General features: G+C 42.4%; 2 pseudogenes; both read right to left on the bottom strand.

Moving 5' to 3' along the window:
- Positions 1 to 1,069: 1,069 nt before the first annotated feature.
- On the bottom strand, positions 1,070 to 10,091 carry LOC138604298 (alpha-2,8-sialyltransferase 8F-like; annotated as a pseudogene).
- A 3,443-nt stretch (positions 10,092 to 13,534) lies between these two features.
- Positions 13,535 to 21,638, bottom strand: LOC138604280 (alpha-2,8-sialyltransferase 8F-like; annotated as a pseudogene).
- Positions 21,639 to 22,674: the final 1,036 nt, after the last annotated feature.

A 22,674-nucleotide genomic window follows, 5' to 3' on the forward strand; every position in this document is an offset into this window, starting at 1 on the left:
TAAGTCTGTTTTAAATTGCTCTGTATGCTTAATATTTGCTTTAATTACAGGAAATTTTAAAAAGAAAACATAAAAACAATGAAAAGGAATCGTGTCCTGGCGTTAGCAGCAGCTCTAGACCTGGAAATTGTACCCTCAAGAAAACAAAATGATAAGCTTCTCCTCTGCCATTGTTGTTGACAAAGTTAATATCTGAAGTCCCACCCCTTCTTGATATTGATTGGTCGGTGATGGAGAAGTGACATTGACAAGCACGGCTGTGTTTCAAAAGTCAAACTACGCTCACCGGCCACTTCATTAGGTACACCTGGAAAATCTAATGAAATCCAGTACACCAGCTCAGCCACAAGATTTGCTTTAATGTTGCCTGTTGTCACGATTTGAGGTTAAACAGAAAAGGGAAAGGACCCAGGTGCAGACTTAATGAATTTCTTAAATAAAACAAAAGGCAAAATCCAAAAAGGCAGAGCAAGTGAAATACAAACAAAAAGAAAAGAAACCTAGAAACACGAGGAACGTATTCACAGGAGGAAGGACATAGACTCAATGAACTGGCACAGAAGGGTAGGAACACAGAGACTAAATACGCACAGGGTAATCAGGGACAGGTGAGACTAATCAACACAAGTGAACACAATGAGGGCAGGGCACACAATCTAAAGGGAGTGTATTTTGAAATGAGAGTGCTGTAAACGCAGTGACAAAAAACAGCTGATGCCGAGGGCATTTTTGCGCTGATGACTCTGAGCGCTGAATACGGTGGGCAGATTTGGTTTTATATACAAAATAGGCGTCGCCAGTACAAAAAACACCATTAGTGTACACAGGCCCTTATAGTGACGAAGGTTTACTGCATTTTAGTTTTAGTGTAGATGTCTTGGTATCTGTTTTGCTTGGACACATGTAATCTGTGTCATCAGCCAAAAATATGGGTCCATTCATTAAATAAAATATATTATTATATTATTAAATCATGAAGTTTTTTTATATAAAAAAAAATTAAAAGACTTCATGAGAGACTGGCTTTAAAAAAGGCACTTTTCTACTGTTCTGTAAGCTGTCCCAGGGTCTACTTTTTTCTAGGGCGACAATCTCCCAAGTGAAGCTTTAGCACTCCCTGACTGTGCAGCCGCAACAATAGGTCGAACTCAGCCGGCATGGCATGGAAATTATTTTTAGCTTTTATGTCATCGTAGTAGTGGTTTGTAAGGGTGTAGAGTCCGTGTGGGTGACTACTGAAGGGCCAGAATCCGTATAGATGCACGTTGCTGCAGAGCTCCAGTGCCAGGCTAGCCATGATGATACCGGTGCTGAGACGCACTGCACGCAGGCCTTCATCGCGCCAGAAGCCGGCCAGACTCTTAAGGTACTCAGGGTTGAAGAACACTGGCTGCATGGGCTTTCCAAAGTCCTCCATGGTGTAAGCGGCCCGCAGGCAAACAGGAGTGCAGAAGCCAAAGGAGAAGGCTGGAAGGAGCAGCAGGGAGTTGCCGTAAATACGCAGATTCTCCACAAACTGATGGCGACGCCCCGTCAGAGACCCATACCTGAAAATAAACAGCAGATGTGAAGCAACAACAGCAACAAAATAACATTTAAAGTGACAGTGCTGTCAGATTGATCCTGTCACTCACTTAGTTATGAGGATTGTTGGGTTTGCAGTTACAAGGTCAGTCTTAACGCCCACATGCCTCTCGTATCCATTTTCCACAGGGGGTAGGTTGCACCTGAATGAGTAAAAACCAGAGATTAATCGAATTCTGTTGGTTAACATGTTTATCAGTCTCTCAGTTCACCACCTCTCTCACCTGATGACAAACTGAGCTGAATCAATCATCTCTCCACAGCCGCTGTCAGTCAGGATCCCTCCGTTCCCAACAACAGCACACGTGTCCCATGTTTTATGTGAGAAAGGATGCTCCTGGAATCACCACCAATGGAAAAAGTATTACTAAACAATCACTTATTCTGATGATAATGTCCTCCCTGTGTGAAATCTAGTGCTGGATCTCATTTGCAAATGTTTCCGCATCACTTGACATCAAAGCCCTGTAGTGTGTACCTTTAAAAGAGAGGATGTTAACTTTGCACGACTTTATGGTTATATGGTTTGCACAGTGATCACTGTGCCTGATTATTAGAAATATGTAGCAGCTGTTTCTGGCTGCTATTTTGCACCTGTGAACTACAGATAACCTTTGTCAATACACTAAAAGGGAAGAAGCTCCGCGGTTCAATGATTTACCAAATGTACTTTTAGGTTTGGGTGCACCATAATTGCATATATTTTTTATACTGTTGTTTGGTTAGTTAGAGGAGATATCCCATGACACGGGCGTTGTATCCATGTTGTAACCATATCAGTGGCAGAGCATTTCACTGCAGATCAAGAAGTCCCAAGTTCAAATCTGGATGTCCCCTGGTAAATTTCAGGGGTTGGATAACTCATAATTTGATACTAATTTTGATACTCAGATCTGAACTGTGGCGTGATGATCACTTCTTGACAGTGAACATTCGATAAAATATCTCACTTCCACTTTCCAAAATTTTCAAGAGAAAGTTGTGGAAAGAGTTGGGCGTTATTAAGACCGAATACTTGTCAAGTAATTAGTGAAATTACTTTAAAAAACAAGTGCTGTGAAATTTGGTCCCTTTATTCACCATTCCCAGGTCCATCTCCTCATCATTGATACAGTTTATTATGTTCAAGGTCTTGGGTAGTTCGAGCCCATCACAGCTGGCAAGGTACACCCTGGACTGATCGCCAGTCAATCACAGGGTTGCCACATAGAGAAGAACAACCTTTCACCCTCACAATCACAATCAGGGCAATTTATAGTCACCAGTTAACCCAACAAGCACGTCTTTGGACTGTGGGAGGAAGCCGGAGTACCCACACGTGCACGGGGAGAACATGCAAATTCTACACAGAAAGGCCCCCTTCGTCTGAACCAGGATTCCAACTTGTTAAAATCTGCTAGGAAGTTGAAAGTCATGGTTTTGAGCAAAATGTCTCAACTACTGAGAAGATAGATTGCTATGAGACTTGGTTCAGGATGAATTGTAAAAACTTTACAATTTAAAAACTACACACTAAACTTTTCACCTAACATCAGCATCAGCTCATAATATTTTCTGTGTTTTATGCTAATTAGCAAATAATACCGTGCTAAAGCACTAAAATAAGATGTTGAACATGGTCAAAAAGACCTGTTAGCATTGAACAACTGAACTGTTGGCTTCTCGATAGTAAAATTTTATTTGGCATAGCGCCTTTCAAAGAGCATGGTTATAAATAAAATTAATAAGTATGGTAGTAAGAATAGACACATTATGTTATGGCAAAACAGTGAAAAAATGTTGGGATGTTGGACACACTATTAATTACCACTGCAGGGCAAATCACCTGTGCTTTGTCTACTATGCATCTGATCACACGTTGAGTGTCCCAGAACCGTAGCCACGAAAAACTAGGGGCACAAACCCTGCAGCCCAGCTGGACGTGGAGGTGTGTGGTTATGACAGAGCGACGACCTCATCATTGGCAGCAACCTACTGAGGTATCTGACCCATCGCCTGAAGATGGAGAGGGGTCTGCTGGACTTTGGCTCCCTCACACCTTGCACTGAAAATGGTCCCCAAGAACAGCTGTTGAGTTTGATGGCTGAGGTGGTCGAGGAGACAGAGGACTTCACTGACAATAAAGAAAGCCTGTCACACTGGAGCCTATGACTGAGCACTTGGTCTGGGTCAAGCTGCAGCAAGAGAGCGTGGTGTCAGCTGGAAGCACACTAATGCTGGAGCCTACAAGTTAGAGAACATGGCCAAGATCAGTCATAGTACGGACAATAGTGGCATTGCTGAGAGATGACGGCTGGCTGCCTCTGAAAGTTGTAAATCCTTCTGACAAGCTGGTAACACTGAAATGAAACGCGAAACTTGCTGATGTATACTCCTGTGTGTCAGTGGAGATTTTCAGCAATCTTGAGGTCGCCAGTGACTGCCAGCCCTGCATGTAGCAAAATGTGCAGCTGTCAAAATCCAGTCCAACCTGATGCTGAGCAAACCAAACCCTAACCCCGCAGGTCTCCTCCCTGCCTGACTATCCTTTGCCGAGGAAAGTATGCGGTCAATCTGGTCCACTACACTCAGTTTTGGACGATTTAGGATTGACTGATGTAAACACTGACTTGTGAAGTTTCTCTTGGCTGCAAAAAGAGATTGGTCAATCCCATTGCTGAGTTTTAGACCATCTCCTCTAGGACCAAGTTGGATTGCAGCAAGGCAACAGGCTGCTTGCACTGGATTCGGGTTGTTAATGAGAAACCCTTCCTACAACTACGCACAGTAGGAAAACTGACGTGACAGTTGTGTTGGACGAGATGGAGGAGATGGAGTTAATGAGGAAATCATGCAGCAAGATTGCATCTCCCTTGGTGCAGCAGTTGATAAATAAAAATAAGTATGGTAGTAAGAACAGACACATTATGTTATGGCAAAACAGTGAAAAAATCTCAGCAGATGTTGAGGTAATATTCATGAGTGACACACTACATACCTTTGCAAATGTGCTGAAAATCTCTGGGGTCACCTCAAGGGTCCTCTTCTCCCCATCGTACACAATCTTATGTCCCACTGGAGTGTTAGCCTGGGTAATGATGGCCTTGTCAAAACCATTACACTTGCTGCTCAGCTGAGACCTTTGGAAACGTAGGGACTTTGTTAAAGCATGTACAAGAGCGTCAGGAGTGTCCATTAGGACTGACAAAAGAAGAAGAGCTAACTAGATTGGCAGTTTGTATAGCTTATAAATTAAAAGCTTATTTCATATAAGAACAGCATAAAATACCCAAGAGAGCAAGAGTAGTCATGGTTCCTTCGGGTGAAGTTCCATGATCTCCATCATGTGTGATGTAAATGCAACTGGCTCAGTAGGGTGTTTCTTTGTGGGGACAGGGATGCGACACTGGGACACTCCCCAAGAGCAAGCTTAGGTCGAACATACACTGAAGGGGCTCCCCCAGTTCAGCAGAACAGGCCTTGAGCATCCTTGGACACACCTCGTCTGGGCCAGCAGCTTTTCTGTGACCTAGTCTCTTCAGCTCTCTGCTCACCTAGTCTTTGGAGATGGTATGGGGGAGGGGGTTGTATTGTCCATGGGGATGGTGGTGGTAGTGGTGGTTGGGGGGGTGTTGCATTGTGCATGGAGATGATGGTGGGAGGGGGGGTTGCATAGCCCCTGGAGGCCGCAAAGAGAGAGAACAGCTGTCTCGGTGCACCTAAGCTTCTTGCTAATTTTGGGGTGACTGTAGCGGTGCCACCTTCAGACCAAACCCCTCCTTCCTTCCCAAGAACTTAAGGAGCTCCTTCAGGTCAAGGGTCCTACAGCTGGATGCTTTTTGCCCTCCTCCCCATGCAAGGACCAAGGAGGCGAAATTGCAATGGCTCTGCCCAGTTCATATATTGGAAGCTCAGACCCCATCAGATGCACAGCTTTTCGTCTGTTTCTGGGATGGTGTAGCTAGAAAAGCCCTCTCCAAGAAACGCCTGGCAGGATGGCTTTGTGAGTGCTTCTCCCATGTCTATGTGCAGGTGAAAGAGACCCCTCCACAGTGGTTCGTGCTCACATCACATAACAGTGTCAATTACCCTTTTTAAAGCAGTGTGTGTCGAGGACATATGCATGGCAGCGTTGTGGTCTGCGCCCTTTTTGTTGAAACGGTCCTACCTCTTGGACATGTCAGGCTCCTTTTCCAGGTCCGTGCTTGCTGAAGCAATACAAGACTGGTAAAAAGGGAGTGGTGTTACTCCTGATCCCCCCCATGGGCAGCATAGACTTACATGTTTCTGTACTCCTTAAGGATCCAGGTAAATGTGGTGTGCAGAGGGTCTTAAGACATTTTGACCCCTGCCAGGCCATGGCTCTACCTAGTTCAGGTGTAAATACTACCTGGGGTAGCTGGGGCCTATGTCCTCGGCAGTACAGCAAACAGATACCCCTTTACAATTTAAATTTAGCATGTCGCTGCTGGTTTTTTAGACCTTAGAAGACCCACTTATAAACTGTCTCTGTTCCCATTGCCAGTGGAGTACACTCCTGCCGGTCTCTTTTCTGCTGCATCACCATCTGATGTCACAAACGTGCCAGAAACAGGGTTAGTAAACAGTGAAGATGTTACGGTGGTTAGGTCTTTATTGTATCTATTACTCATTCAGTCTATTTATCAAACTCGGCTCCGACAAATTTGGAACGATGTTCGAGGGCTTCTTAGACGGAGACAGGCGGAATTTGTAGCTAAGGTGACGAGGAGTCACAGAAGTTACGGACAGAGCATAGCATCGCGCCGGAGAAGGGTAGGAGATTAGTGTGTTGACCTGGGTTTTGTGTTCCCATCAATGCCGATCGGAGCTGAGGCGATAATTACCCGGGTCTAGTGCAGAGTCATTGGAGACGATTGTAACCTTTCACATTAAGCAAAAAAGCCGGGTGTTAGCGGGTTTTTTGACCAGTGGGAAAGCGTCGTTATAAGGGGTGCATGTAGGCCAGGTCGCCTGACCTTGCCAGTCAGAGTCAATGTGGTTGGCACAATCGCTTAGTCGAGACAGGGAATTCATGCATCACGGCTAGATTTATAAATAAATTTAAAAAAATTTACCTGAATTTTAAGTAATTGTCCTCCTGCTTCTCCCAGGTTTTAGAGTAACGCTGCATTACTTACTCAATGGCCTCCCTGTAACGCAAAACATGTTAAAAATCTCAAGGCAATCGCTTCCTCAAGACAGGAGTTGGTGGAGAAGGGTAGAGGTGCTTATAGGTTATATAAGGGCTGGGTGTGGCCCTATACCATGGCTCTAGCAGCTTTAGAGACACAATATGGTCAGCTACATCACCTTGCCCTGGCAGAAATACAAACCATCTTTCCCAAAGTTCCCCCTGGTAATGCAGGTAATTTCCATAAGTTTGCAGTTAGAATGAGATACATGGTGGGTATGTTACAGTCTCTAGGACCAGAAGGGGCGGCAGAACGTGCTTGCACATCATATCTGCAACGTCTGTTAAGCAAATTCAGTATTATACATGAATCCTCAAAGTAAGTTTCCCAAAGTCTTACTTAGGGTTGTCAAAGTCAAGCGGAGTAGTGAGCATTATACACCTGGGACCTATGCAATCCTTGATGATGGCTTAGAGCACATGTTACTGCCTTCAGCAGACGAGTGTCTTGGTCTTGACGGGGCGGACAAGAAACTTACACTTCAAACAATAAGGCAAGAGACAAAGACCATGTAACGTCGGTCAGTCACCCTAAAAATTGCTGCAGCATCAAACCAAAAAGAACATATCCAATAGAAGGGGCATTTACATCCAATAAACTCTCACTGGTAACGCAGGCCTATACTATCAAGAGGCTCCAGCAACACTGTCGCTATTTCCCAACGTGCCTCTGGATGCCATTTCTAATATACAGCCTCAGATCCTAATCGGCACTGATAGTCCTCACCTCATCACACCCGTTGAACAAGTCTGCCGTTCGGTTCAAAGAGGGGACAACTAAGCTTGGTTGGGCACTCCAAGGGCCTACATCCCTAACTGGAACACAGGACACCCCAACTGCTGAGTGGTTTACGGCCTGTGGGAAAAGTGTAAGTGATGCCAAGCAAGGATGGAAGAGTTAGTAGAAGAGTTAGTAACCCTTGAACCTACAGATCCCGTCACCTAAAGAAGCTTCAGATTCACACATTTGAAGAGGCGGCTGTGAAGAATGTCAAGGCTATAGCTCCCTCCAGACAGGAGTGGGTGGAGAATGTAGGAGGAGCTTATCGTTTATACAAATAAAGCTGCCACTCCTGTTTTTTGTTTTAAACGTGTGTAAATGCTGAAGACACCTATAGATTCCTTGTTATTATAATAGATGCATAATAATGTAAGTCAATTCATGTTATATTAATTTGAATATGCACTGCAATGCGCTGGTGTCAATCTGTCAGTCCGTCCACCATTCACCTGTACCTCCATCCTTCTGCCAGTGCTCAATAAATGGTTAAATGGCTCTTGGATCCGTGTTTAAATGTGCACACCAGTTAGAGGTTCGGTGGTTCGGCAATAGTTCCAATTATTTTATTTGCACAAACTAATTTAGCTATTGTTTTTATTTTATTTTTTTACACACATCCAAATACACAACCAGGTGAGTAATCTCTGTAAAGCGCTGACAGGCCTTGATCTAACAAAGTCATGAACCTAAAGGTCACTTAAGGAGAAGCAGTGACAGTGTTTGCACTCACTTGCAGCCTTTGCAGATGTCATATTTCTTTGGGGGTCTTTTCCTCTGCGGCGCCAGTATGTGAGGGTCCACATCGCTGTGTAACAAACAAAAAACAGGACAGATGTGTTAAATGCAGAAGCCAGACAAGGGACAGATAATCTAATCAGGGCAGCAGCACAAAATTAGGGACCCTGTATTTAGACATTTACTATAAATAGTAACTTTGTGGACCGACCCTCCTCACAAAGATGCACAAAGATAGTCAACACAAAGATAACCCCCAAGTCCTAGGACCCTGAATGTAAAAGTTAAAATAGGCCCTGTTTAAAATGTTTTGTATTGTTTGTTTCACTGCAAATGTTCCTGAAGTTTGCAGATGACACCACCCTCTTTGGACTTATCTCTGGTGGGGATGAGTCCGCCTACAGGTGGGAGATCTGGAGATCAGGTCCATCTGGTGACCTGTTGTGGTGAGAACAACTTAGAGCTTAATGCTCTAAAGATAGTGGAGATGGTTGTAGATTTTAGGAGGAACGCAACCACCCCCAGCCCCATCACCCTCAGTGACTCCACTTTTTTTCTCTGTGGAGTCTTTCCACTTACTGGGGACCATCATCAACATCGGCTCCCTCATTAAAAAGGGACAGCAGAGGATGTACTTTTTGTGGCAGCTGAAGAAGTTTAACTTGCCAAAGACAATGATGGTGCACATCTACACCGCCATCATTGAGTCCATCCTCACCTGCTCCATCACCGTCTGGTACGCTGCTGTCACTGCCAAGGTAAAGGGAAGGCTGCAGCATATTATCCGCTCTGCGGAGAGGGTGATTGGCTGCAATCTGCCATCTCTCTAGGACCTGTACACTTCCAGGACCCTGAGGCATGCAGGTAAGATTGTGGCCCATCCCCCGACATGACATGGACTCTCATCCTCACTTAACATCACATTCATGTTAAGTCTTTTATTCAGATTTATGCGCTACATTAACACACACTCGAATACATACTGTATGTTTACATTGCACTGTTTTTAATTCTATACTGTCAAACATTTGCACTACCACCATCTTGCACAAACATCCGTACAGTTGTTTAATTACACCTGTCAGTGAAGTCACACTGACGGGGGGCAGAACAGCACTTAGTTTCAGCTTCATAAACTGTGAATAAACAACCAGTGTACAAACTCACCAGCAGAGACCTTTGCTATCTAACTTATGACATTTATTAGCACTATAGGTTGTGTGCCAGTGTGTATGCTGTATCAGACTGTTTCAATGACTGTGTGACTTATAACTGACTGCAAAAGACATTGTGATACTTTGACTTATGCCGATACCATGGCACATTAACACATAAAAGTGAGTATAAACCTTTTAAAACGTGTTCTTTTAAAATGAAAAAGTGTTGTTCTCCAAATTAAATTTCTATTTTTTATGCTCGTATCTTCAGTCTTTAACAAAGCTTAGTATTGTGGTGCCCTATGAGATATAATTACACATACCTGGAGCAGAAAAAAAGGAAAACTAACGCATCTTCCAAGGCCATCTTAAAAATGAGAAAGAAGTGGACAAAACCCCAAAATCTAGATCTCCTGCAACTTTTGTCTTCCATAAATCTGCCATAAAATTAAAATTGCCCAACTCGAACGTAGAGATTGTAAACGTGTGTGTGTGTGTGTGTGTGTGTGTGTGTGTCTGTGTGTATGTAGTTCCACACTTACTTGCTGTCAAACATGTACCAGGTGAGAGTCGTCAGCAGGCTCCCCAAACACAGTACAGTGAGCAACAGAGGGAAGAGTGACTTCAAGAGCTGTCCCCTCATCTCACCTCAGACTGACCTCACACTAGACCCCCTCAGTTTCTGTCTCCCTTTTTCTCTGTCTTTGCTGAACACTCACCGGCTATCTGCTCTTTGTCAACCCTCTCTGTATTTGTTTTTTTGTTTCGTCTCCCTTATACATCTCGGTCTGTCCACTCCCACTCTCTCTCTCTCTCTCTCTCTCTCTCTCTCTATCTCTCTCTCCATCTCTGTTAATCTTTTGGCTCTCTTCAGGCAAGTCCTCTTGTCTTCTCTGCACCTCTTACTTTCTTCTCTGTCCCGGTCAGCTGACATTAAAACCGATCTTTTTCTGCTCAGAATCTTTCTTCTTCAATCTTGTCTTTGAGGTAAGAAAACCCATCTTCTATCCTCTGTCGCTCCCTCTGTTTCTCTCGTGTGTCCTCACAGCACTAGCAGAAACTAGTTTTGCAGTTTTTAATTCAGTGTAAATCATGTAAGAGCTCTTTATTAACAATAAGAGTGATGTATGTATGGGACAAAAATCTGGTTTTTGTAAACCTACTCTCAAAAATAAGATATGAAGCCTTTTTTGTCATTATATACAGAATACAACTAATTGCGAGTGACCCTAAAAGCGGTGCTTAAAAATACATACACACAATCATTCCTATACCACGACACACACCAGTCATAAATCCATAAGACAAGAAGACAATAAAACAAGGCAGGTAAAGTTCGCTGATGTAAATTGCCAGACCCTATTGCACAAGAATATTACATATATTGCACAGATTGATTATATTATTAATAATTATTAATTAATAAATAAATGTAATTAATTAATGAATAAAATGTCATAAAGTTTTAAGTTTTTAATGCGGGTTGCAGAGTCACTGTGTGTGTTTGTTCAGAGATTGTATGGCTTTGGGAAAGAAACTGTTCAAGAGTCGTTTTTTAATTAATTTGAGATATGTATATATATATAGAAGATTTTTTACTGTTAAATATATGACAGCAATGTGACACAAATAATCTTAATTAACCAATATTTGACCCCTTTTGGACATAAATATTTTTGTATCCTCGAGTGATATTTAGATTCCTCATACCAGCGTCAACCACTAGATGGAAGCAAACCTTTGACACAGTATGTCTGGTATATCTCCAAATATTCCAAGTTATTTCTTACATTATAGTTAATTGGTGCCAAAACTAACAATACTTTAAAATGTTTTCAAACATAATTTTTTTACCAACATATCTACAACACTGTATGTACGCCACAGTAGAATCCTTTATTTTGTAATTCTTTCTCTTTTCCTCATGTCTTCATGTTTGTTCTTGCATTACCGTGTATTTTAACATCATGTTACACGTGTTTGTGTAAAGCACTCAGTAAAGCTGGTTTTGGTATGTGACATACAAATTAACTTTATTACGTCATGTCCGGTTGTAGGGAGTGAGTGACTGAGCACGTGAATGTGTGGGACGCTGAGCTCCTAAAATAATTATTTATTACTTAAACTAAGCTGGTCGTAGATCGTATGGACCTTTCGGGAGTTTTACTTTAAAGCATTAATTAAGTGGAAACGAATCTGGAATTAATCCGATGCCTAAAAACCAGGGAAGGAGACGCCAGTTGGCTCGCCTGGAATAGTTGAGAGCACTGAATATATCAAAATGGATAAAGAGACCTTAAACTTTAATGTCATACAAACTGCCTAAGAGGTCTTAAAATTGCCCATATAAATATATGTAGTATCAGGAATAATTTAAATTAAGTAACTGAATTACTTTTATCAAACAATTTACACATATTAGCAGTATCTTAAACGCATTTGGATTCTACATTTGAGGATACATCCCTCACAATACACGGATATATTATTTATGCACATGGCGGAGGGGTTGCCCTTTATATTCCAAATCACATACCTGTTAAAGTTCTGCCTGATTTAATGTATTCTGATATAGAAGTACTATGGCTACAAGTTAGTTTGAAACATCTTAAGCCAATATTAATAGGATGTTGTTACAGACTTCCTAGTGCTAATACTTGGTATTTAGATACACTTTGTGAAATATACTTTTTGGGTGATCTTAATATTGACTGGAATTCCTCTCTCTGTCCAATGAAAATGAAACTAATAAGTGCAGCTGCAGCTTGTGGGCCATCACAGGTAATTAATAAACCAACAAGGATTTGTTTAAGAGGTGATGGTACCCAAGTAGCTACCTGTATTGACCACATTTTTATAAATAGACCAGTTCTGCTCAAACTCTATATCTGAGCCAATAGGCTGTAGTGACCATAATCCTATTGCTATTGTAAGGAAAACAAAAGTCCCTAAGTCTGGTCCAAAAGTAATAATGAAAAGATCATTTAGGACTTTTAATCAGTCCAGCTATGAGGATGAGGTGAATAATGCTGATTGGTCAAAGGTATTAATACAAAAGGATCCTGAGGAGGCATTTCAAGTTTTTGATCAAATTTGAATGAAAATTGTAGACTATCATGCACCAATAAAAAAGTTCACCGTAACTGCCCATGGTTGGATAAAGAATTAAAGGAACTTATGGCAGAAAGAAATCAAGCTAAACTAACAGCAATTTCATCTAATTTTAAATCGGATTGGCAAATATACTGCAAACTAAGAAATTTTGTCACTAAATTAAATAAGAATAAAAAGAAAATGTATTATGAAAATAGATTACAGGAAGTTAAAAATAATAGTAAGCAGTTATGGAACACTTTGAACAAATTATTAAGAGGAAACTCAAAATCTACCCCATCTTATATGGAAAGTGGAGGTGAATTTTTCACCAAACCAATAGACATAGCTAATCGCCTAAATAGTTATTTCATAACCAAAGTAGACTAATTAAAAGGTGCTATACAGCCTAAGCATGCAGATCTGTCATATATATTAATAGATAAGGTCATGAAAGGTAAAACATGTAACTTTGAATTTAAGAAAGTGAGTGTCGCTAAAGTTGAACTACTTTTGATGACTTGTAAAAATAAACCACCTGGGGCTGACAATCTTGATTGCAGGCTGCTTAAGCCCATAGCCTCAATAATTGCTCCTATGATTGCACATATTATTAATCAATGTTTCAATGAAAATGTATGTCTGCATGCTTGGAAAATATCTAAAGTAATACCAATACCGAAAAATGCAAAAATGCAGTTATCTGAATCCAATAGTCGACCAACAAGTCTACTTCCAATTCTTGGTAAGATAATGGAATAAATTGTTTATGAACAGATTCAGTCTTACTTTTTCAGTAATAATTTAATCACTAACTTCCAACATGCATACAGAAGAAAATATTCAACTGCCACTGCATTGACCCAAATGGTTGATGACTGGTTTAATAACATGGAGGAGAAGAAAATAATAGGTGCAGTTATGTTAGATTTCTCTTCATGAGACTGGCTTAAAAAAGGCACTTTTCTTCTGTTCTGTCAGCTGTCCCAGGGTCTAGTTTTTTCTAGGGCGACAATCTCCCAAGTGAAGCTTTAGCACTCCCTGACTGTGCAGCCGCAACAATAGGTCGAACTCAGCCGGCATGGCATGGAAATTATTTTTAGCTTTTATGTCATCGTAGTAGTGGTTTGTAAGGGTGTAGAGTTCATGGGGGTGATTACTGAAGGGCCAGAATCCGTATAGATGCACGTTGCTGCAGAATTCCAGCGCCAGACTAGCCATCATGATGCCGGTGCTGAGGCGCACTGCTCCCAGGCCTTGGTCATGCCAGAAGACATCCAGGTTGTCAAGGTACTCAGGGTTGAAGAAGACTGTCCGTGTGGGGCTTCCAAAGTCCTCCATGGTGTAAGCGGCCCGCAGGCACACAGGAGTGTTGTCGCCATAGGAGAAGGCTGGAAGGAGCATCAGGGAGTTGCCGTAAATACGCAGATCCTCCACAAACTGACGGCGACGCCCTATCAGAGACCCGTACCTGTAAATAAACAGCAGATGTGAAGCAACAACAGCAACAAAATAACATTTAAAGTGACAGTGCGGCAAGATTAAACCTGTCAGTCACTTTTTTATGAGGATGCTTGGGTTTGCTGTCACAAGGTCGGTCTTAACGCCCACATGCTTCTCATAACCATTTTCCAAAGGGGGTAGGTTGCACCTGAAGAAACAAAAATTTCACTAGACATTAATTGATTTCTGTTGGTTAACATGTTCATCAGTCTCTCAGTAAACCACCTCTCTCACCTGATGACAAACTGAGCTGAATCAATCTTCTCTCCACAGCCGCTGTCAGTCAGGATCCCTCCGTTCCCAACAACAGCACACGTGTCCCATGTTTTATGTGAGAAAGGATGCTTCTGGAATCACCACCAATGGAAAAAGTATTACTAAACAATCACTAATACCGATGACAATGTACTCTCTATGGGAAATGTAGTGCTGGATCTCATTTGCAAATGTTTCCGCATCACTTGACTCACTCTTGGAAATCCCTGCAGTATCTACCTCCAAAATAGAGGATGTTTTCTGTTTTTCTCACATTAAGGTCAAGATAGTAGTCATCGTACCATTGACCAAAGGCTGATCAGACAATGCTATGACCCGATTCTGAGCCCTGGACAAGTGACAGCAGGGCAGTGTTATCAGTGTGAAATCTAGTATGTACTGCCAAAAGAGAGAATGTTATCTTTGTTAGAGTTAATGGTTATGGTCTGCACAGTGATCACTGTGCCTGATTATTAGAATTTATGTAGCACCAGTAGGCAATTTGTAGTGGGATGAGGGGGGATGCCATCCCCCTTGTTGACCAAAAAGCATCCCCTTTGTTAACCTGCCATCCGGGGCAATCCAATCGTAAAGAGTGATTAAATATTGTCTAAGAATTAAAATGTTAACATTTCTAGCCTCGGTACTGACCTAGGAAACTCACAGGTCAATGCATGCGCCAAAATCAGTGTCACGTGATGCTACTCAGCCAATCAAATCTGCAGCATTTCGATGCGTGTTACACGGTTGCTACTCGAATCTACACACACAACCGGAGAAATAACTCTAGGTGAGTGAAAAAGTAATTTCCCTTGGCACACTCTAAAAAGAGATGTAGACGGCGACAACAAAGATTTTCATTAAGAATGGACACACTTTCCCATGTTTGCTCCATCGGTTTTTGGTCCGGAGTTGATTTTAATGTACTGTAGTGGAATGGAACCTTAGTTGTAGTTTAAATTGTGGGAGGCATATGACGACGTTGTCATGTCAACCGTTGTATTCAGTGTTCACCTAGATGTCTGCAATGGAATACTATGAATAGTGTGCAAAAGGCTCAGGTGGCAGGAGGACAGGTGGACAGTGACGTTGGACCCGTTTTGCGCACGGCTTGCACTGGCTCAAGAGTGGCAGTTTGTTTTTTGGTAAAGTTGGACGTTTAACAGAAGCTATGTTTCAGTTTAACAGTTTGTGTGCGTTCATGACCGACCACAAGTAAGTGTTAATGTGTGTATTCATTGTAAAAGGCAATAGTTTCTGTTAGCAATTTATGGTCATAATATTGTGAGATGTATGTTAATTGTAGATGGCATAATGAAAGCTGTAAATCCTTCTGACAAGCTGGTAACACTGAAATGAAACGCTAAACTTGCTGATGTATATTCCTGTGTGTCAGTGGAGATTTTCAGCAATCTTGAGGTCGCCAGTGACTGCCAGCCCTGCATGTAGCAAAACGGGCAGCTGTCAACATCCAGTCCTTCCTGATGCTGAGCAAACCAAAGCCTAACCACGCAGGTCTCCTCCCTGCCTGACTATCCTTTGCCGAGGAAAGTATGCGGTCAATCTGGTCCACTACACTCAGTTTTGGACGATTTAGGATTGACTGATGTAAACACTGACTTGTGAAGTTTCTCTTGGCTGCAAAAAGAGATTGGTCAATCCCATTGCTGAGTTTTAGACCATCTCCTCTAGAACCAAGTTGGATTGCGGCAAGACAACAGGCTGCTTGCACTGGATTCGGGTTGTTGTTGAGAAACCCTTCCAACTGGCATGCTGGCCAGTGCCACCCACACAGTAGGGAAAACTGACATGACTGTTGTGTAGGACGAGATGGAGAGGGAAATAATAAGGAAATCATGCAGCGTGTTTGCATCTCCCTTGGTGCAGCAGTTGATAAATAAAAATAATAAGTATGGTAGTAAGAATAGACACATTATGTTATGGCAAAACAGTGAAAACATCTCAGCAGATGTTGAGGTAATATTCATGAGTGACACACTACAGACCTTTGCAAATGTGCTGAAAATCTCTGGGGTTACCTCAAGGGTCCTCTTCTCCCCATCGTACACAATCTTATGTCCCACCGGAGTGTTAGCCTGGGTAATGATGGCCTTGTCAAAACCATTACACTTGCTGCTCAGCTGAGATCTTTGGAAACGAAAGGACTTTGTTAAAGCATGTACAAGAGCATCAGGAGTGTCGATTAGGACTGACAAAATAAGAAGAGCTAACTACACTGAACAAAAATATAAACGCAACACTTTTGTTTTTGCTCCCATTTTTCATGAGACTTTTTCACTGTACGCAAAAGGCCTATTTCTCTCAAATATTGTTCACAAATTTGTCGAAATCTGTGTTAGTGAGAACTTCTCCTTTGCCAAGATAATCCATCCACCTCACAGGTGTGGCATATCAAGAAGCTGATTAGACAGCATGATTATTGTACAGGTGTGCCTTAGGCTGGCCACAATAAAAGTAGGCGAAATTGCAATGGCTCTGCCCAGTTCATATATTGGACGCTCAGACCCCATCAGATGCACAGCTTTTCGTCTGTTTCTGGGATGGTGTAGCTAGAAAAGCCCTCTCCAAGAAACGCCTGGCAGGATGGCTTTGCGAGTGCTTCTCCCAAGTCTATGTGCAGGTGAAAGAGACCCCCCCACAGTGGTTCGTGCACACATGGGAGGACATATGTATGGCAGCGTTGTGGTCTGCGCCCTTTTTGTTGAAACGGTCCTACCTCTTGGACATGTCAGGCTCCTTTTCCAGGTCCGTGCTTGCTGAAGCAATACAAGACTGGTAAAAAGGGAGTGGTGTTACTCCTGATCCCCCCCATGGGCAGCATAGACTTACATGTTTCTGTACTCCTTAAGGATCCAGGTAAATGTGGTGTGCAGAGGGTCTTAAGACATTTTGACCCCTGCCAGGTTAGGCCATGGCTCTACCTAGTTCAGTTTTAAATACTACCTGGGGTAGCTGGAGCCCCAGTCCTCGGCAGAACAGCCAACATATACCCCTTTCCAATTTAAATTTAGCATGTCGCTGCTGGTTTTTTAGACCCGAGAAGACCCACTTATAAACTGTCTCTGTTCTCATTGCCAGTGGAGTACACTCCTGCCGGTCTTTTTTCTGCTGCATCACCATCTGACGTCACAAACGTGCCAGAAACAGGGTTAGTAAACAGTGAAGATGTTACGGTGGTTAGGTCTTTATTGTATCTATTACTCATTCAGTCTATGTATCAAACTCTGCGCCGACAAATTTGGAACGATGTTCGAGGGCTTCTTGGACGGAGACAGGCGGAATTTGAGGCTGAGATGACGAGGAGTCGCAGAAGTTACGGACAGAGCATAGCATCGCGCCGGAGAAGGGTAGGAGATTAGCGTGTTGACCCGGGTTTTGTGTTCCCATCAATGCCGATCGGAGCTGAGGCGATAATTACCCGGGTCTAGTGCAGAGTCATTTGAGCCGATTGTAACCTTTCACATTAAGCAAAAAAGCCAGGTGTTAGCGGATTTTTTGACCAGTGGGAAAGCGGCTTTATAAGGGGTGTAGGTAGGCCAGGTCGCCTGACCTTGCCAGTCAGGGTCAATATAGTTGGCACGATCGCTTAGTCGAGACAGGGAATTCATGCATCATGGCTAGATTTATAAATAAATAAACATTTTTTTACCTGAATTTTAAGTAATTGTCCTCCTGCTTCTCCCAGGTTTTAGAGTAACGCTGCATTACTTTCTCAATGGCCTCCCTGTAACACAAAACATGTTAAGAATCTCAAGGCTATCGCTTCCTCAAGACAGGAGTTAGTGGAGAAGGGTAGAGGTGCGTGCTTATAGGTTATATAAGGGCTGGGTGTGGCCCTATACAATGGCTCTAGCAGCTTTAGAGACACAATATGGTCAGCTACATCACCTTGCCCTGGCAGAAATACAAACCATCTTTCCCAAAGTTCCCCCTGGTGATGCAGGTAATTTCCATAAGTTTGCAGTTAGAATGAGATACATGGTGGGTATGTTACAGTCTCTAGGACCAGGAGGGGCGGCAGAACGTGCTTGCACATCAGCATCGCTGTTAAGCAAATTCAGTATTATACATGAATCCTCAAAGTAAGTCTCCCAAAGTCTTACTTAGGGTTGTCAAAGTCAAGCTGAGTAGTGAGCATTATACACTTGAGACCTATGCAATCCTTGATGATGGCTTAGAGCACATGTTACTGCCTTCAGCAGACGAGTGCCTTGGTCTTGACGGGGCGGGCAAGAAACTTACACTTCAAACAATAAGGCAAGAGACAAAGACCATGTAACGTTGGTCAGTCACCCTAAAAATTGCTGCAGCATCAAACCAAAAAGAACATATCCAATAGAAGGGGCATTTACATCCAATAAACTCTCACTGGTAACGCAGGCCTATACTATCAAGAGGCTCCAGCAACACTGTCGCTATTTCCCAACGTGCCTCTGGATGCCATTTCTAATATACAGCCTCAGATCCTAATCGGCACTGATAGTCCTCAGCTCATCACACCTGTTGAACAAGTCTCCCATTCGGTTCAAAGAGGGGACAACTAAGCTTGGTTGGGCACTCCAAGGACCTACATCCCTAACTGGAACACAGGACACCCCAACTGCTGAGGGGTTTATGGCCTGTGGGAAAAGTGTAAGTGATGCCAAGAAAGGATGGAAGAGTTAGTAGAAGAGTTAGTAACCCTTGAACCTACAGATCCCGTCACCTAAAGAAGCTTCAGATTCACACATTTGAAGAGGCGGCTGTGAAGAATGTCAAGGCTATAGCTCCCTCCAGACAGGAGTGGGTGGAGAATGTAGGAGGAGCTTATCATTTATACAAATAAAGCTGCCACTCCTGTTTTTTGTTTTAAACTTGTGTAAATGCTGAAGACACCTATAGATTCCTTGTTTATTATAATAGATGCATAATAATGTAAGTCAATTTATGTTATATTAATTTGAATATGCACTGCAATGCGCTGGTTTATTTTCATTTATTGTACAGAAAGTCATCCATCTGTCAGTCCGTCCACCATTCACCTGTACCTCCATCCTTCTGCCAGTGCTCAATAAATGGTTAAATGGCTCTTGGATCCGTGTTTAAATGTGCACACCAGTTAGAGGTTCGGTGGTTCAGCAATAGTTCCAATTATGTTATTTGCACAAACTAATTTAGCTATTGTTTTTATTTTATTTTTTTACACACATCCAAATACACAACCAGGTGAGTAATCTCTGTATAGCGCTGACAGGCCTTGATCTAACAAAGTCATGAACCTAAAGGTCACTTAAGGAGAAGCAGTGACAGTGTTTGCACTCACTTGCAGCCTTTGCAGATGTCATATTTCTTTGGGGGTCTTTTCCTCAGTGGCGCCGGTATGTGAGGGTCCACATCGCTGTGTAACAAACAAAAAACAGGACAGATGTGTTAAATGCAGAAGCCAGACAAGGGACAGATAATCTAATCAGGGCAGCAGCACAAAATTAGTGACCCTGTATTTAGACATTCACTATAAATAGTAACTTTGTGGACCGACCCTCCTCACAAAGATAGTCAGTGTTATCTAATTTTGTACTTTTTTATATATATATATATATATATCGATAGATATATATATTTTGACCTTTATTTTTTACCCTCTGTGTGCTGATTCTTTCCTATTGTATTGTACTGTATAAGCTGCTGGAGACTGAATTTCCCAGAGGGAGTCATCCCAAAGGGATCAATAAAGTTGAGTCTAAGTCTAAGTCTAACACAAAGATAACCCCCAAGTCCTAGGACCCTGAATGTAAAAGTTAAAATAGGCCCTGTTTAAAATGTTTTGTATTGTTTGTTTCACTGCAAATGTTCCTGAAGTTTGCAGATGACACCACCCTCTTTGGACTTATCTCTGGTGGGGATGAGTCCGCCTACAGGTGGGAGATTGACCATCTGGTGACCTGGTGTGGTGAGAACAACTTTAGGAGGAACGCAGCCACCCCCAGCCCCATCACCCTCAGTGACTCCACTGTTTTCTCTGTGGAGTCTTTCCACTTACTGGGGACCATCATCAACATCGGCTCCCTCATCAAAAAGGGACAGCAGAGGATGTACTTTTTGTGGCAGCTGAAGAAGTTTAACTTGCTAAAGACAATGATGGTGCACATCTACACCGCCATCATTGAGTCCATCCTCACCTGCTCCATCACCGTCTGGTACGCTGCTGTCGCTGCCAAGGTAAAGGGCAGGCTGCAGCATATCATCCGCTCTGCGGAGAGGGTGATTGGCTGCAATCTGCCATCTCTCTAGGACCTGTACACTTCCAGGACCCTGAGGCATGCAGGTAAGATTGTGGCCCATCCCCCGACATGACATGGACTCTCATCCTCACTTAACATCACATTCATGTTAAGTCTTTAATTCAGATTTATGCGCTACATTAACGCACACTGGAATACATACTGTATGTTTACATTGCACTGTTTTTAATTCTATACTGTCAAACATTTGCACTACCACCATCTTGCACAAACATCCATACAGTTCTTTAATTACACCTGTCAGTGAAGTCACACTGACGGGGGGCAGAACAGCACTTAGTTTCAGCTTCATAAATTGTGAATAAACAACCAGTGTACAAACTCACCAGCAGAGACCTTTGCTATCTAACTTATGACATTTATTAGCACTATTGATTGATTGCCAGTGTGTATGCTGTATCAGACTGTTTCTTATACAAGTTTCAATGACTGTGTGAAGATCCCCCTTATTACTGACTGTAAAAGACATTGTGATACTTTGACTCATGCCGATATCATGGCACATTAACTCATAAAAGTGAACATAAACTTTTAAAAAACACCTTGAAAAAACGTTTTTTTAAATGAAAAAGTGATGTTTCTCCAAATTAAATTTCCATTTTCTTATGCTCGTATCTTCAGTCTTTAACAAAGCTTGGTATTGTGGTGCCCTATGAGATATAATTACACATACCTGGAGCAGAAAACAAAGGAAAACTAACGCATCTTCCAAGGCCATCTTAACAATTAGAAAGAAGTGGACAAAACCCCCAAATCTCCTGCAACTTTTGTCTTCCATAAACACAACACTAAAATTGCCGAACTCGAATGTAGAGATTGTAAATGTGTGTGTGTGTGTGTGTGTGTGTGTGCGCGCGCGTGTGTGTGTGTGTGTGTGTGTGTGTGTGTGTGTGTGTGTGTGTGTGTGTGTGTGTCTGTGTGTATGTAGTTCCACACTTACTTGCTGTCAAACATGTACCAGGTGAGAGTCGTCAGCAGGCCAAACACAGTACAGTGAGCAACAGTGGGAAGAGTGACTTCAAGAGCTGTCCCCTCATCTCACCTCAGACTGACCTCACACGAGACCCCATCAGTTTCTGTCTCCCTCTTTGTCTGTCTTTGCTGAACACTCACCGGCCATTTGCTTTTTGTCACCTCTCTCTGTTTTCTTGTTTAATTTTTTTTGTTTAGTGTTTTGTTTCCTCTCCCCTACACGTCTCGGTCTCTCCACTCCCACACTTTCTCTCTCTCTTACTGTTAATCTTTTGCCTCTGTGCTTTCTTAACTTTTACTTTCCTCCCCCTCCTCCTCCTCCCAGTCCTGCTCTTCCTCCTCTCATTCTTCCTGTCTGTTAGTTTCTCCCTGAGCAAACCTCCTCACTCGGTCTTCTTTTTTTCTGCCCTCCTATTCAGGCAAGTCCTCTTATCTTCTCTGCACCTCTTACTTTCTTCTCTTCCTGTTTGTGTCCCGGTCAGCTGAGATTAAAACGGATCTTTTTCTGCTCAGCATCTTTCTTCTTCAATCTTGTCTTTGAGGTAAGAAAACCCGTCTTCTTTCCTCTGTCTCTCCCTCTTTTTCTCTCGTGTGTCCTCACAGCACAATACTCCACTGAAGTCCCAAAGCTGGAGCTGTGGTGGAAATATGCAGACAACAGTCAGAACTCATGAATAAACACTGTTATAGAACACATAGCACATACTTTAACCAATGAGATCATGATTCATCATCATTTCCTCATTCACTGCCATATGCCAAACTATCACAGGTCAAAGTCAGGTTCTAATATGACTGGGAGATAAGCAAGGAGCATGAACTAAGGCAGTAGTATCGAGTATCAATTACCTTTTCAGTATGTTGTGTAATTGGATTAAAATCATTGATGCATCAATTTGTACATCTCTTTGCTTGTAAATAAGTAAATTATCTTATATTATCTTATATATCATATTCGGTGATTGTTTTAAATTATTTATCTGATCTGCAATGTGACTAAAGTTATTAAACATATGTAGTGCAGTAAAAACTGCATTATTTGCATTATTTTTAAGAAAAGAGGGGAAGAAAAGGGAAACACTGAAGAACATCATGGTGAGA

This window comes from Semicossyphus pulcher, unplaced genomic scaffold (genome assembly GCF_022749685.1).
Source record: "Semicossyphus pulcher isolate SPU_LCO1_2020_fin unplaced genomic scaffold, fSemPul1.0.p SCAF_25, whole genome shotgun sequence".
NCBI lineage: Eukaryota > Metazoa > Chordata > Actinopteri > Labriformes > Labridae > Semicossyphus > Semicossyphus pulcher.